Source organism: Palaemon carinicauda, chromosome 7 (genome assembly GCF_036898095.1).
Source record: "Palaemon carinicauda isolate YSFRI2023 chromosome 7, ASM3689809v2, whole genome shotgun sequence".
NCBI lineage: Eukaryota > Metazoa > Arthropoda > Malacostraca > Decapoda > Palaemonidae > Palaemon > Palaemon carinicauda.
The window spans coordinates 116053517-116068516 of record NC_090731.1 but is presented as its reverse complement, the minus strand read 5'-3'; the positions used below and the strand labels follow the sequence as shown (position 1 = coordinate 116068516).

At 39.1% G+C, this 15000-nt stretch overlaps 1 protein-coding gene across 2 annotated transcripts in view; it reads left to right on the top strand.

Moving 5' to 3' along the window:
* Positions 1-15000, top strand: part of LOC137643623 (uncharacterized) — a 39870-nt gene that overhangs the window by 975 nt on the left and 23895 nt on the right. The gene's annotated exons all lie outside the window — the stretch shown is intronic.

Sequence of the window (15000 nt, the reverse complement as noted above, 5' to 3'; positions counted from 1 at the left end):
ATATATATGATTATATTATATTATATCATAGTCCTGTGGTATGGGAACCAAAATATAATATTATATATATTACGGCTGACCAGCTAAACAACCTCTCGAGTTCCAAATTTACCTGTTGGGTTCTGCATTAAATCTGTTACACTTGAAAAATTTAATACCCGAGCTCTGAGACAGTAATGTAACTCCCAGACAGCAATATATAAAAACACTGAATATCCAAACGTCTCTTAAGTACACTCAAAATAAAACTGGGTAATTATTATAAAGAATTATTCAAAACCACCTTTAACTTTATTCTATATCAGGGATACGAGTGCGTACTGAAATAACCACTGGCGATTGAAATAATACACTCTCTACAAAAATAGATATATTCTATAAAAATTACAACACTTTGAAAGAATTTACATAAAAAAATAAATCACTCAAAATATTACACCCGAACAAAACTTAGACTGAGGCAAAAGAAATTAAAACTTATGAAAATTATACAATCACTTGTTTTACTTGAAATTAAATTTCAATCCAACATTTAAGCTTGATAATTAATGAAAATAGATACCCTTTAGCACTCTAATGGTTAAACTCTTTAGGAAATTACATAAAGTAACTGATAAGCTTATGAATTTAGCTTACACTAAGTTAACCAGATGATGATACAAATATATTTCACGTTTTTACATAGATCTCTCTGGGCCAGTTACAAAGATTTACACAATACCTGCACTCACCACAATAAAATAAATCTAAAGTTTCTGGCAAATTTGCAGCAAGGTTTTAACACTGCACACGGTATATGTTAGGCAATAAATCACATTGCAGAGGACACTCTCGAGGCACTTGAGAGAAGAGGATGTACTTTGGCTCGTTCATAGGACAGGCTGGTTCTCTTCCACTGCTATGCATCCCTGGGGATGCATATACATGAACTTTGTAACTTCTAGATTGTTCTAGGTCAGTGATCTGGAAGCTTATGGGTTGGCTTAATGACTTAAGGTTGCCAATGAATAAACTCTCGGTTGCATACTAACGCAACAGCGAGACAACTCTCTTTCAGCTAGCTCCGCCCACCTTTGTCCTCGAATAATAGAAAAAAGATGAACGTAAGAGGGTTTTGCAAGAACCTTCCAAAACATGTGGTAAATATAAGTTGAGTGAGATCAGTGTTACTCTATGGACATGAGTCATGAAACAATCTCCAACAGGTCTTGTAGATTTGAGATCAAAACCCTCAGAAGGATATTGGGAGTTAAATGGCAGGATAGGTTTAGAAATGAAAGTACATGAGAGATTACTCGAGTGCCATATGTGGATGGGATTATGATGAGGGGTAGATGGAGATGGTTAGGGCATGCTCTTCTCACTCCCCAAGAAAAACTAGTTCACCAAATGTTCAGTTGGGCTCCCCAAGGCACTAGAAGAATTGAAATACAGAGCCCTTCATGCCTGTGGACTATGAAGCGCGAAGTAGATGATGAATGGAGAAGTATTGAATTAAAGCTCAAGATGGAGACGACTGGTGAAATCTAACCGAGTTTTTTTTTTGTCAGTAGGTGTAGGAGGAGAGGATGAATATATATATATATATATATATATATATATATATATATATATATATATATATATATATATATATATATATATACATATATTTTTATATATATATACATATATATACATATATATACATATATATATATATATATATATATATATATATATATATATATATATATGTATATATATATATATATATATATACACATTTATATATATACATACGATGCAAATTTAGGCACACAAATATATATAAAAATATACTGTATGTACGGGATGTATGGATGTACATTATATGTGTATGCAAATGTATGTATATATGTAAATTATATATGTAGATTTATATATAGATATACATATATATATGTATATATATACATATATATATATATATATATATATATATATATATATATATATATATATTTATATATATATATGTGTGTGTGTGTGTGTGTGTATTTTTGCGTGTTTGTGTATGTATCTATGTAGGGTACACTCGGATACTCCATTCTTTCTTATTTCTCTTCCAATAGTTTTGTTAAAGTTTTTAAAGTTATGTAGGAAAAAATCAATTGAATGGTACTGTTCTTAAAATATTCTATTTTTCCTGCTTCCTTTCCTCACTTGGCTATTTTCCCTGTTGGAGCTCCCGGGCTTATAGCATCGTGCTTTTCCAACTTAGGTTGTAGCTTAGAAAGTAATAATAATAATAATAATAATAATAATAATAATAATAATAATAATAATAATAATAATAATAATAATGGTGAATCCACGAAAGGAATAGTGAAAAGACTTAATTGGACTTTGCACTCTCGTCTTTTAGGTGACCTCAACAGACTCCCAATAAAAATAATAATAACAATAAAATGAAAGCTATAACTCCAGTAGAGTATGTTCACTTTTCATTTCATGGCTATATATATATATATATATATATATATATATATATATATATATATATATATATATATATATATATATATATATATATATACAGTATATGTATATATATATACATATATATTTATATATATATATATATATATATATATATATATATATATATATATATATATATATATATATACATTTATATATATACATATATATATGTGTATATATATATATATATATATATATATATATATATATACATATATATACTGTATATATATATATATATATATATATATATATATATATATATATATATATATATATATATATATATATATATATATATATATATATATATATATATACCCTTTCTGAGTGGTAATACCTAATTGTGGTCTACGTATCGGCATGATCAGCAAAACTTTACTGGATAAGACCATTAATACTAGATTGGTTTGTTATGGGCGTTCAGACCAGAATTTCCTGCATCAGCAATCCCCTTGACCAGCGTGAAGATGATAACTGGCCAAACACAGATATGAATTGACATGTATGAGGCCTTTGTCCTGCAATGGACAAGAAACGGCTACATTTGTCTTTGTTGTTGGGTGTGTGTATATATATATATATATATATATATATATATATATATATATATATATATATATATATATGTGTGTGTGTGTGTATGTATGTATATATATGTGTAAGTATATAATTTATATTTATATGTATATATATATATATATATATATATATATATATATATATATATATATATATATATATATATGTGTGTGTGTGTGTGTGTGTGTGTGTAGTAACTATTTATTTATATACAGTATGTACATTAATGCTTATGCACCCTTTGAGATCCTACTGCTGGAAAGTTATTGGATCCTTTGACTGGTAAGATAATACTTTATTGGTTCATATCGCCTTTGCCTACACATACACCGGATAGTCTGGCTTATTCTTTCCTCATTCTCCTCGGTACTCAAACACTTGAAAACACTGAGATTATCAAACATTTCTTCTTCGTTCAAGGGGCTAATTCTTTTGCTGCGGTAACCATCTCTTCTGGGAAAAGGACACTCCAAAATCAAACCATTGTTCTCTTGTATTGGGTAGTGCATTAGCCTCTGTACCATGGTCTTCCACTCTCTTGGATTAGAGTTCTTTTCCTTTGGACGTTTTGTTTAATCTTATTTCACTTCCTCTTGTTTTTTTGTAGTTTTTATTGTTTATATATAAAATATTAATTTTAATGTTACTGTTCTTAAAGTATTTTTCTTCTTTTTCATTACTTCTCTTGTAGTTTATTTACTTCTTTTTCCCTTTCCTCACCTCCAAGTAGGTTTGTAGCTTAGCTAGTAATATATATTTTGAAGTCTTTCAACGCAGTATCTTGAGGCGGATCTGGGTACCGGTTTGGGATGACGAAGCTGGAGAGTGGCGCAGGTGCTACAATCATGAATTGATAGCTCTCTCAGGACTACCACCTATCTCCAATATTATTAGATCGCAGAGTCTTCAATATGCAGGACATATTACTAGAATGGAGGAGAAAAGGCTGACTAGAAGAGTTATGTTAGGTAAACCCATAGGTACCAGACCAAGAGGAAGGCCTGGAAAGAGATGGATGGATAACTTAACTGAAGATTTGGACATCCTGGAAATAGACCCCAGTGAGTGGATGGAGCTTGCGGAGGATAGGGCTTTCTGGAGACGAACGGTCAAAGCGTATATATATATATATATATATATATATATATATATATATATATATATATATATATATATATATATATATATATATATATATATATTTATACATGTACACACACATATATATATATATATATATATATATATATATATATATATATATATATATATATATATATATATATATATATATATATATATATATATATATATATATATATATATATATATATGTATGTATACATAAATACATTTAAGTTCTCTTGCTTGAGGGTTGTGACGGCCGAGAAAAGGTTATAACTCAAATGCGGGATGCAATCAACTGAGTAACTTTATTAAAGAACACTCTCCTTTATATACAAAACCTCAAGGCAACAGGAATTTTCATGTTCGAGATACAGACAATGTTAGAGAGGAAAAACGCAGACATGTTTATTCTGGTTCTTTTTAGTACGAGGGAAGAGCGCAGATACAACCATAATATATACAAAATAATTTATGTACGATCGTGTGACACACGGTTGGTACATGGCTCCCCCCCTAAAAATGACATACTGTACATGTTAAATAGGGCGCCCTGGTCTAGAGAGGCGAACTGTAGGCGAGTCATCTGGCAGTAGATAAGCAGGTTTTAGACGATCAATGGAGACCCAGTCTTCTTTGCCACGAATGTTTAGTAGGAATGCTTTCGGACTGCGTCGGATCACAAGGAAAGGGCCCGTGTAAGGGGGCGTTAGCGGTGGCTTGGCAGTGTCGTTGCGCAGGAAGACGTGCGTTGCAGAGTGCAAGTCTGTTGGTATGTGATGCTTCGCTGGGGGCTTGTAAGTCTGACGGCATGGAGTATGCGCTGGAGATCATCGGAGGAGGTTGTAGAATGAAAAAATTCGGCAGGGACGACCAACGGGTCGCCATACACCATTTCACCTGCCGAGACGTCGAGGGCATCTTTAGAATTGGTCCTTAGTCCCAGGAGGACCCAGGGAAGCTGAGTAAACCAGTTGCAGTCTTTGCACCGGGACATCAAAGCTGCTTTGAGGGTGCGATGAAAACGTTCAACCATTCCATTGGCAGCGGGGTTGTAGGCCGTTGTCTGATGTAGGGTGATCCCCAGGAGATTCGCTAATGATGTCCACAATTGAGAGGTGAAAGTGGTTCCCCTGTCAGAAGTAATATGCTCAGGGATACCAAATCTTGCAATCAATCCTGAGAGTAAGGCAGATGTACATGAGGCGGATGTTGCAGTTTCCATGGGAATGGCTTCAGGCCAACGGGTGGAGTGGTCGATGACGGTAAACAGGTAACGATGTCCTTGTGATGTGGGTAGGGGGCCTACAACGTCGATGTGAATGTGTGCGAAACGACGCTGAGGTTGAGGAAAGGTGCCCACTACTGAATCCGTGTGTCGATGTACTTTGGAAGTTTGGCAAGAAGTACAGGCGCGGACCCAATCCTTAGCATCCTTAGAAATGCCGTGCCAAATGAACTTTGCCTTCAGCAGCTATGCAGTAGAATGGCACGAGGGATGTGAAAGGCTGTGAATGAAATCAAACACCTGTCGGCACATGGGAGAAGGAATCCAAGGTCGCGGTCTGCCAGTACTGACGTCACAGAGGAGGGTGGTGTTGGAGTTTTCGAGGGGAAAGTCTTCCCAACGTAGGGACGTGCAGGATGTCCTACATGCTTGATACTCTGGATCCTGTCGTTGGGCTTCAGCCAGGGCGTTGTAATCCAATCCCAGTTGAACGGCAGCCAACGTGTTTCTTGACAGGGCATCGGCAACGGGATTCATTTTCCCAGGGACTTGTTGAAGGGTGCAATTGTATTCAGCCACGGCAGAGAGATGTCGGCCTTGTCGGGCGGACCAGGCATCAGACTGTCGAGTAAAGGCGTGCACCAGAGGCATGTGGTCTGTGCGAATGACGAGGGGCGTACCTTCTAAGAAATGGCGAAAGTGACGGACAGCCAAGTGCACCGCCAGCAATTCTCGATCGAAGGTAGAATAACCCGATTCTGCCTTGGACAGTTTTCTGCTGAAGAAGGCCAATGGGCGGGGCGAGCCATTGACCACCTGCTCGAGTACTGCACCAATAGCGACGTCGCTGGCATCGGTGGAGAGAAGGAGAGGGGCATGTGGAATAGGAAAAGTGAGAGCCGCAGCAGTTGATAGGGCCTTCTTTGCATTGCAGAAGGCTGCATCTTGAAGGGGACCCCACTTCAGGTCCTTTGGCTTACCCTTGAGGGAGGCGTAGAGGGGAGCAAGAGTGGCGCCAATGGCTGGCAGAAAACGGTGATAATAGTTGATCATGCCCAAGAATTCCTGCAGAGCTTTGACGGTCGAGGGCGCGGGGAAGTTCTGAACGGCTGCTACCTTCTCAGGGAGGGGATGAACTCCTTCAGGAGTGATGCGGTGCCCTAAGAACGACACTTCGTTGGCCCCAAAGGTACACTTGTCGTACCGGACTACAAGGCCGTTTTGTTGCAGGCGGTCGAGCATGATGCGCAGGTGACGGAGGTGTTCTTCTTTTGAGGAGGAGAACACAAGTATGTCGTCCACATAACATACACAGAAAGGGAGGTCCCCTAAGATGCCATCCATGAGACGTTGAAACGTGGCCCCAGCATTATGAAGGCTAAAACAGGAGTAATTGATGGTGTATGTACCAAACGGAGTGGTGATGGCGGTCTTTGGGGATGTCTTCTGGGTTCATAGGCACCTGATAATGAGTCCAGTACGTTTTGGCGCCGCTCTTTTGGCGACGATGATTTGGCGCCGCCGTTTGGGCGCTAAATGGTTTTGGCGCTCGTTATTTTGGCGCCAGCCCATTTGGCGCTAGCTTGAAAATTTTCTGACCTGATATATATATATATATATATATATATATATATATATATATATATATATATATATATATATATATATATATACATATATATATATATATATATATATATATACATATATATTTATATATATGTGTGTGTGTGTGTGTTTATATATATTGCATGGGTCAAATATTACATAAAAATAAAATGTTCTATTTATTTTCAGCATTACAGTATTAAAATGCTACAAAAATGAAATAAAATGAAATATTTTCACCAACATGTTAATGCATTTCATAGTTATATGCCAAACCACGTAAGTATTCCAGTGGTTCCCGTGAATCAAACTGCTGTAATATATAGTTAAAATGCGTTCATCAGTCTTAATGTATTTTAAGCGTTTTCGAGCAGGAGGATTCCCAGAAAATAGTTGTTCATAATAAGAACCACGTCCTTTCTGAATTCTCTTTCGGAATTCTCATCTGAAGTGGGCAATGCTGCCAGAGCACCTTGAGAGTTATTTCCCATGCAAACATTAACAACTGATGACGGCACTTCAAAAGTTTACTCTGCTTTGGGTTTTACGCTTATTTTAATTTCAGCAACTTCCACATTTACTGCCGACGCACCGTGTGAATGTACATTTACTTCTTTCACTACTTCCTGGTTCTTAGTATGAATACGCCCTTTACACTTATTTTTTGATTCACACCTCCAAAACTTTAGAGAATGATCGTTTTTGCTACATTTGTCAAACACATACATATATCCATTGTGTGAAAATTTTGGCTTGCCTCTATTACTTAAGATTTTTTTCGGCCATTTAAGGTATGGGCTGTACAAGAAACTAAAGAAAAGCGTTTTCCAATATAAAAAGACTTGGGTATCATAACAACTAGTTTAATATTACAATTCTCAAATCAGACAAGCCTTTGGTGTAATGAGATGATCACTAAACGAGACACTGGTAAAATTATATGATAACTAAACAAAACTTGAATATCGTAATAACTGGTTTAATATTACAATTCTCAAATCAAACGACGCTTTTGGTGTAATGAGGTGATTGCTAAACGAGACACAAATTTGCGGATGGTCCTTAAGTTTTTTTTTTGGCGCCAAAACAGCTCATCGCCAAAACAATGAGTGCCAAACTGTCTATCGCCAAAATGGCGGCGCCAAATCGTCCTGCTCCGCCTGATAATACCCCTTCAGGAGGTCGAGCGTAGAGAAAACCTTCGCTTTGTGCAGGTAGGAGGTCACGTCGGCAATGTTTGGGAGGGGGTAGTGATCCGGTTCTGTTTGTATGTTCAGGCGCCTGTAATCCCCACATGGACGGAGGGAGCCGTCTTTCTTCAGAACAATGTGTAAGGGTGACGACCATGGGCTGGAGGCCTTTTGGCAAAGGCCCATTTTCTCCATTTCGGCGAACGTCTGTTTGGCGGCTGCCAATCGCTCCGGTGCCAGACGTCTGAATTTTGCGAAGACTGGGGGTCCCGTCGTCTTAATATGGTGATAAATACCGTGCTTGGCAGGAACCGTGGGCGTTTGGCGAAGTTCTGGACGGAAAACTTCCGGGTACGACGTGAGGTGGTGGGCGTAGGCATCCGTGGGTGCGCTGATATGGAGAGCGAGGTTAGAGGGGCCAGGTTGAAGAGGTGTCGACAAGTACGAGTCTGCGTTGACCAATCGTCGGTGGGCGACATCGACCAGAAGGTGGAAATGAGAGAGGAAATCCGCACCGAGGATTGGCATTGTGACGTCAGCAACGAGAAACTTCCAATTGAATTTATCGTTTCCGAACGATAATGTGAGGTTCTCATAACCGTAGGGGGGTATCGCAGATCCGTTGGCAGCTACCAAGCGGACGTCGGCAGATGTAGACAGACTACGTCGTGTCTTGAAGAGTTTCCTTGGTAAAAGAGAACGACAAGCACCCGTGTCTACCAAAAATCGCACGCCCGTTCCTGCATCATGTAAAAAGAAAAGATTAGAAACACGGGAGGCCACCGCCACGAGCGATAGCCTACTTACACGTTTTTTGGTCACTGACAATCCTTGGCACATTTCTTCGCGGTTGCCCAGAATCTGAAGTGGTAGTAGCAAAACTGCGGTGGATGGGAGGTAGTAAGTGGCTGTAGAAGTCGTTTGTTGGGGTGCGAGCGATTGGTGGGTGGTGGGTGGCTTTGTCGCCGCTTCGGCACGTCACGGGGTAGGCGTGTATGTCCTACGGCATTCATGTCAGCTTCGGTTGACGTTGAATAGGCATCCTCTTCGTCAGGGGTGGAGGCGTTGATGGAGGTCTTGAAGTGGCTGTCCATATGTCATCAGCTTTGGTCATGAAGTCCTTTATGGGTAAACTATCGACATCGGGTATGGCAGCGCGTATAGGTTCGGGTAAAAGGCGTATCCAAATGGCACGAAGTAGCTTCACCTCACGAGGAGAGCCGTCTGCGGCAGGTTGAGAGAGCTGAAGAAGCTTTGCTATACGGGCGGCTGGCGACGGCGAGTACTGCTGCAGAAGGTATGTTTTGAGGGCGTCATACGCTATTGGGGTGTCTCCTTGTTCACAAAGCCAGTCGGATATTTCTGGGAAGGTGTCCTCGGGTATCGCCGCGAGAACATAATCTGCTTTGGTGGTTAAGCGAGTCACGCCGTTAATGCGAAACTGGACTTCTGCGAGCTGAAACCAAGCAAACGCCTCTCCGCTGCCGAATGACGAAAGTTTCAATGGGGGAGCCGCAGCGCCAACTTCCGTAGAGTCCGCCATAGTACCAACGATGGAGGGGCAAGGGGGGTGGTGGTGGAAGGCGGTGGGAGCGAGTCGACTTCTGGGGTCACCAATGTGACGGCCGAGAGAAGGTTATAACTCAAAGGCAGGATGTAATCAACTGAGTAACTTTATTAAAGAACAATCTCCTTTATATACAAAACCTCAAGGCAACAGGAATTTTCATGTTCGAGATACAGACAATGTTAGAGAGGAAAAACGCAGACATGTTTATTCTGGTTCTTTTTAGTGCGAGGGAAGAGCGCAGATACAAGCATAATATATACAAAATAATTTATGTACGACCGTGTGACACACGGTTGGTACAGGGTACACTTGGGCACCATCTTATTTCTCTTCCTCTTGTTTGGTTAAAGTTTTTATAATTTGTATAGGAAATATTTATTTTAATAATGCTACTGTTCTTAAGATTTTTTTTATTTTTTCTTGTTTCTTTTCCTCATTGGGCTATTTTCCTAGTTGGGCTTATAGCAAGCGGCATTCCCAGCTAGGGTTATAGTTTAGCAAGTAATAATATATATTCGTAAGTTTCTGATGCATAATTTAATACTGGTAGGACCATTTCATTAAATACTTTTCATTTTAGAGAAAGTGGCATATTACCTTCCATAATATCATTTTGTTTACTAAATGATCTCCATCCCCTATTTATCCTTTTGATTTCAGTTTCGTGTCCTGGGGAAACTCTTAATGTCTGTCCTAAGTATGTATATTCAATAACAATCTCTAGAGGATAGTCCATAACTCGTATTTGTTGTCTCTGCATTTTAATCGAACATTTTATTAGTTTTACTCGTATTCATTTTCATTTATACATTTCTGGTTTATCTATTCAAATCTTTTATCATCTTTTGTGATTCCTCCAATGACTCACTAAACACAACTGTCATCTACAAATCTTAAGTTGTTGAGGTATTCCCATTAATATTAACTGCTAAATTTTTGCAATTTGAATTCTTAAAAACTTCTTCAAGGCATGCTGTGAATAATTTAGGCGAGGTGGGGTCTCCCTATCTGTCTCCTTTCTCAATAAGAATTTTCTAATTATCTATATGTAGTTTTAGGATTAATGTACTTCCTGTATAGATATCTTCAAGCGTTGTAACATAATATTTTTCTATTCCTTGTTTCTGAAGGGCTTTTATTTCTGCTGATGTTTAGATGGAATTGAAAGCTTTCTCATAGTCGATAAATGCTATACATAGTGATTTGTCATACTCTGTGGTTTTTTTCCGTCAGCTGGTTAATTACATGGACATGGTCAGTTATTGAATACCCACATCTAAAGCCTACCTGCTCTTTTGGTTTATTAAAGTTTAGCCGTCTTTCTTTTCGTGAGTTCATATAATGATAAAGTTTTTCCAAGCTGTAGGTATACAGTATTCTTGCAGACATTCGGTGTACAGTTCAGCCAATTTTAGCACTAAGAAATCTGCTCCATCTACTATCAAATAAATTTTGGGCCATATTCTCCTGCTGCTTTGCCTCTTTTCATATCTATCTATCTATCTATCTATCTGTGTATATATATATATATATATATATATATATATATATATATATATATATATATATATATATATGTATATATATATATATATATATATATATATATATATATATACATATATTTATACATATATATACACATAAATATATGAATATATATATATATTTATATATACACACACACACATATATATATATATATATATATATATATATATATATATATATATATATATATATATATATATATATATATATATATATACATATATATATAGATGTATTTATATATATAGATATATAGATATATATACTTATATACACCTGTATATGTAAATATCAGCTGCAATGGTATTTAATATCGAATTTTACCTTTGAGAATGTGTATCCACTGGAAATTCATTTATGGATAAATGCTTCTGACTGGGCACGGATTCGAACATAAGCCCTGAGTCGAAACAGTGCCTGCCGGAACCACTTTACCAATCGATGTATCATGTTCATTGTACATATTGCTGTCGAATTCATGATTAAATTCGCTCACAACGTGATGTAGGCACTGGAGATTGTTGGAGGATGTTTCAGACAAAAGAAAATCAGTAGGGACGACCAACGGGTCACAACAAACCATTTCAGCTGCTGAGATATCTAGGGTGTCCTTAGTAGTTGTTTTTAAACCCAGGAAAACCCAGGGAAGCTGTGTAAACCAGTTGGACTCATTGCAGCAGGACATCAAAGCTGCTTTGAGGATGCGATGAAAGCATTCAACCATTCTGTTGGCTGCGGCTTTGTAGACAGTTGTCTGATGTAGGGTAATTCCCAGGAGAATCACAAATGATATCTGCAATTGGGAGGTGAAAGTGTTACCCTAGTCAGAAGTAATGTGCTCAGGGATACCAAATCTAGCCATCCATCCTGAGAGTAAGGCAGATATACATGAGGCGGATGTTGCAGTTTGCATAGGGATGGCTTCAGGCCAACGAGTGTAGCAGTCAATGACAGTAAACTGGTAATGGTGTCCTTGTGATGTGGTTAGGGGGCTTATTACATAAATATGAATGTAGGCAAAGCAACGCTAAAGTTGAGGAAAGGTGCCCACTCTTGAATCCGTATGCCGGTGTACTTTTGAGGTTTGGCATGAAGTACAGGCATGGACCTAGTCCTTATCATCCTTAATAATGCCGTGCCTAATAAACTTCATCTTCAGTAGCTGTACAGTAGATCAGTGCCATGGATGTAAGAGGCCATGGATTGAATCAAACACCTGTCAGCGCATGGGGCAGGTATCCATGGCTGTGGTCTACCAGTGCTGACGTCACAGAAGAGTGGCACTGAAGTCGTCGAGAGCAACATTTTCCTAACGGATTGATGTGCAGGATGTCCTGCAGGCTTGGTACTGTGGGTCTTTTCCTTGGGGTTCTACTATGGCATTGTAATCCAATCCCAGGTGACTGACGACCAATGTTTCTTAACAGAGCATCAACAATGGGATTCTTTTTCCCAGGGACGTGTTGGAGAGTGCAGTTGTATTCAGCCACAGCAGAGATATTGGCATTGATGGGTGCACCAGGTGTCAGATTGTATAGTGAAGGTATGCACCGGGAGTATATGGTCCATGCGAATGACGGAGGAACCCTCTAGGAAGTGGTGAAAGTGACAGTTAAATGCACCGACAGCAATTCGTGGTCAAAGGGAGAGTAGCCGGATTCTGCCTTGGAGGCTTTTCTTCTGATGAGGGCCAATGGACAGGGTGAGATTTTGACCACTTGCTTGAGTACTGGATGCCTTCAGGAGTAATGCGGAGCCCTAAGAACGATACTTTATTAGCCCTAAAGGTACACTTGTCGTACCAGACTACAAGGCCATTCTGTTGTAGGTGGTCGAGAACGATGTGTATGTGATGGACATTTTCCTATTTAGAGGAAGAGAACACAAGTATGTCATCCACATAACATACACAGAAGGGAAGTTCCCCTAAGATGACATCCATGAGGTATTGAAAAGTAGCCCTAGCATTACAACAGAAGTAATTGAATGTGTATGTGCCAAGGGGGGTGGTGATGATGGTCTTTGGATGTCTTCTGGGTTCATAAGTACCTGATAATACCCCTTCAGGAGGTCGAGAGTGGAGAACACTTTCACCTTGAGCAAGTAGGTGGTAACATTGTCAATGTTTGGGAAGGGGTAGTGATCCAGTTTTGTCTGCATGTTCAGCCGCCTGCAGTCCCCACAAGTACGCAGAGAGCCATTTTTATTCAAGATGATTTATAGGAGTGACGACCATGGGCTTGAGGTCTTTTCATAAAGGCCCATTTCAGCAAACGTTCCTTTTGCAGCTGCTAAACGATCTTGGACCAGTTGCCAGCTTCTAGCAAACACCGTAGGCACCGTTGTCTTCATGTGGTGATAAATACCATGGTTAGCAGGAACCCTGGGCGTTTAGTGAAGTCCTGATCTGAAGACTTCCTGGTACGAAGTGAGGGGGTGGGCGTAGGTATCAGTGGATGCGCTGATGTGGTGTGTGAGGTCGAAAGGGACAGGTTGAAGAGGTGTCAGTGAATATGAGTATGTATTGACTTAACGTGAATGGGCTGCATCAACTAGGAAGTGGATATGGGTGAGGAAATCTGCACTGATTATTGGCATTGTTACATTAGAAATGAGAAACTTCCAATGGTATTTACAGCTCCCAAATGATAGTGTGAGTGTCCCGTACCTGTGGGTGGGCATCCCAGATCCATTGGCAGCTACCAGGTGGACATCAGCTGTGTCCTGGAGAGTGACATTGGTAGAAGGGAACGGCTAGAACCAGTGTTTATCAAAAACTGCACATAAGTATCTTCATCATTTAAAAACAAAAGATTAGGTCACCATTACAAGCGATTGCCTACTAACAAGATTTTTGGCCACTGACAACCATCCATACATTTTTTTTTTTTTCTTTTTTTTTTTTGCAGCAACCCCAAATCTGGTAGCATAAGTGCGGCCGATGGACGTTAGTAAGTGGTTGTAGATGTTGTTAGTTAGGGCTTAGCAAAGTACAACATATGTAGGTGGTGAGTGACTATTGCCCCTCCAGCATGTCACGGGGCAAGCATCTGTGTTGAGTGGTTGGCCTCTTTCTCAGAAGTTGAGGCATTGATGGGGATCTTGAAGGGCGTGTTGACACCAGGCAATAGCTTCTCTACTGGCAAAGGGTGGCAGTTTCATTGATGCTGCGTGCATAGAAAAGTCAGGTTCGTTGGGCTGAATTGTCAATGGGTAGGACGTAGTGGTGAGCGGGAAGGTGTCGGATACCAAGGAGGTTTAACTTCCTTGGCGGATACCTGGTCACTTCTTGGATCACTAATTGGGCAGGCTGATAAGGATCTTAATAGAAAGACGGGCTGGGCATAACTGGTTTATTCAAGTGACTTAACAAGCTTATATACAAACAGTTATGGATAACAATGATATAAAAACTTTAACAATAACAATATGAAACATGCAATGAACAGCTTTAAACAGGTTTTCTATGATCAATGCGATAGAGAGAGAGAGAGAGAGAGAGAGAGAGAGAGAGAGAGAGAGAGAGAGAGAGAGAGAGAGAGAGAGAGAGAGAGAGAGATTGTATTATAGTGTATAAGCGTGCATGAAATACACATTCATTACAACTTTTTAGTCCATCCAGGGATGGAGCAAACGTTTGA